Raw genomic sequence first — 2,749 nt, forward strand, 5'->3', positions numbered from 1 at the left:
CCACAGCTTCAGAGCTAGCTTGTCCTTTGTTCAGACCGCACCTTCATACCATACATACCTTTATCTTAAAGTCGAACCTTCCTGAAACAATTTATTATACTGGAAAACATGTTAATTATGTTTTTAAATATCTTCGGAAGAGAAAGACCCTAAGGGCTTGTTTGGAAGGCCACTTCCTCGCGGGAAAATCATACTTTTCCCGGGTCCAAAGCTCACGTGGAGATCTATCTCGGGCATACTTTTTGGCCCATTTGGAAGACAAACACCCTGGTCCAGTTCTCCCCCGACACGGAGGGATACCCGTGGAAGCGCTCCCGACCACCCGAGGTCGGGCAACCTTCCCCAGGTTGGAAGGGACACGAGCGGATCCGAGCGAAGCGACCGCGCGTCCGCGCCCTCCGTCGCCACCACCATCCGCTCCGCCGCCACTCCATCGTCGTCCACATTGCTGCCATCCGCTCTGCCGCTGCTCCATCGTCGTCCTTCCCCGAAGCAGTCGTGAGCGAGACGTGAGGCGACGGTGCCCTCCACCACTGCCACCGTCTCGGATTTGTCGTCCTTCACCGCCATCTCTGCCTCAGTTTGCTGTCCTCCACTACCGTCTTCCGCGGCACTATGTAAGACCTTCGCTCCTCCTTGTAAATTATGTACTTACCTAGCGGGTTCTGATGCACGCACCTAGCGGGTTCCAGAGTCCTAGTGAAATCTGATGAATTTTTATGCATGAACCAAGAGGAAGTTGCTGGTTTCAGTTTGGGGCACAGTTTTTTGGATCAGTTAAGTGATGCCTATTTGTTGTTTAGAACTATACATCGATTGATCTATTTAAACTGTCCATCTTGATGCATTTTTTGTTCAGTTGAACTTGAACTGGGTTCTTTAATAAATTCACTGCAAAAAATCTGCATTCAACAATTGTTTGGAGGTTTGAATGAACTAACCTCCGAAGGGGTTTAGTTGCTTGGTTTCATCAGTAGCCACTATTAATGGATCAGAATGACTTGTAGACAAAAGGAGAACCACCCTCTAGTTCTTCCATTTCTTCACTGAAAATTGATGCTGCACTGACTTCGTATACTTTTTAGGAGCTTGTCAGTTCTGACTGTTTGGTTCGGCTTCTTTGAGAGAATGGTTTAAGGTCAATAGGTGTATCACTATAGTCTGCAAATTAGATAATCGCAATTCTTATCTAAAAAAATATTAGGTTTGAAACCACAAATAATCAACGACTACATATTGAAGTACATTGAAATTTTGTTACATTATCTAAAAATTGCTGCATTGAATCAGTACCTAGAAAAGATTGCTTCATTTCTTTCTTATTAGTTTCTGTGAACTGATGTGCTAGTTTAGAATCATGTACCCAGAAAAGATTGCTGCATTTCTTTCTTATTAGTTTCTGTGAACTGATGTGCTAGTTTAGAATCATGTACCTAGAAAAGGTTGTTGCATTTCTTTCTTATTAGTTTCTGTGAACTGATGTGCTAGTTTAGAATCATGCTTGAGAATTGAGATCTAGAAACCCAAAGGAATAAATTTTTAAATAGCATTATCTCAGTTTTTTTAAAACAGTGGTCTCTATTATAGCATTCTTGTATCATCTTTTGTCTATTTATATCTTTCAAACTGGACAACCAGGGGGTTTAAAGTAGCATGCTACATCAAGTTTCAAATACCCTGAATCTGTTACATTGCTCATTGAATCAGTTACAACCTGAATCAAGTTTCACTGCATTGGATATATGCTTCAATTATAATTACCTAGAGAGTAATAGCAGTTTTATGTGATAGGAGAACATCTAGCAGTTTTGCCGAACGGGTATGCTAGATTGCAAAGCATCATCCATAGGGTAGTAGTAACAGTTGCTCTCCTAGTTGTTACTGCTATGCATTCAGGTTTATGTGTGATAGTAATAGTTGTTCTCTTAGCTGATCTGTAATAGTAATAGCAGTTTTATGATATATGTTCAGTTTTATCATGCTTGTGTACTTTTAATTGCTGCGAGGGACAGGTATTTGGCCGTCTAGTATCTAATAGGAAAGGATTTAGTTTTTTGTTAAGTTAGCTGAAGTATTTTATGGTGCTTCTTGCGTCTCTGTCAAATAGGAAGGCAGACTTCTCTGTTGTTGGTGACTTTTTAGCTACTGTGCATGCAAATAGGAAAGCATTCAGATTTTTTTAGCTCCTGGTGACTTTTCTCTGTTGCTTTGGTTATGTGCATGCAACCATGTATACTAAGTTATTAACAACATGTCAATTGGTATTACTTGCAGAGTGGAGGCAACACATGAAACCAACATGGAGAAGAAAAATGAAATGGCATTCCACATAAAGCTTGTGAAAAAGAGTTAAACTCGTAATTTATTCTAGTGCAGAAGTTCCTAACCAAGAGATTTGTATTCCATTTCTATATTATATTGTCTATCTATATGTGTGAATAAAGGTGACCTTATATGATGTGATGATGTATGAATTAGCTTCGATGGATATTATATGGTATTCAAATTAAACTTTACATGAATTATATGTGGTGCATTATTTTTTGGATTTTTAGTGATGTTCATTGTGTTTCTGATTTTCCCAAATATTTCTCTTTTTCTTTGATTTTTTGATTTTTTAAGTATTTTGCTCAAGAGGGGTATTTAATCCCTTGACTTCCAAATGGTGCCAGGTAAGTATATCAGAGAGGGGTGATTCTCCCTGGAAATGAAAGGGCCTCTATAAATCCCCTTCGGGGCTGATTTCCCT

The 2,749-nt window shown here is 39.7% G+C and overlaps 1 long non-coding RNA gene across 1 annotated transcript; it reads left to right on the plus strand.

Annotated features, from left to right (window-relative positions):
* The first annotated feature begins 226 nt into the window (after positions 1–226).
* Positions 227–2,525, plus strand: LOC103646957 (uncharacterized). Its single transcript, XR_562568.4, has 2 exons — positions 227–617; positions 2,275–2,525. It is a non-coding gene; the product is annotated as an uncharacterized lncRNA (long non-coding RNA).
* The last annotated feature ends 224 nt before the right edge of the window (positions 2,526–2,749 follow it).

This window comes from Zea mays, chromosome 2 (genome assembly GCF_902167145.1).
Source record: "Zea mays cultivar B73 chromosome 2, Zm-B73-REFERENCE-NAM-5.0, whole genome shotgun sequence".
Classification (NCBI taxonomy): domain Eukaryota; kingdom Viridiplantae; phylum Streptophyta; class Magnoliopsida; order Poales; family Poaceae; genus Zea; species Zea mays.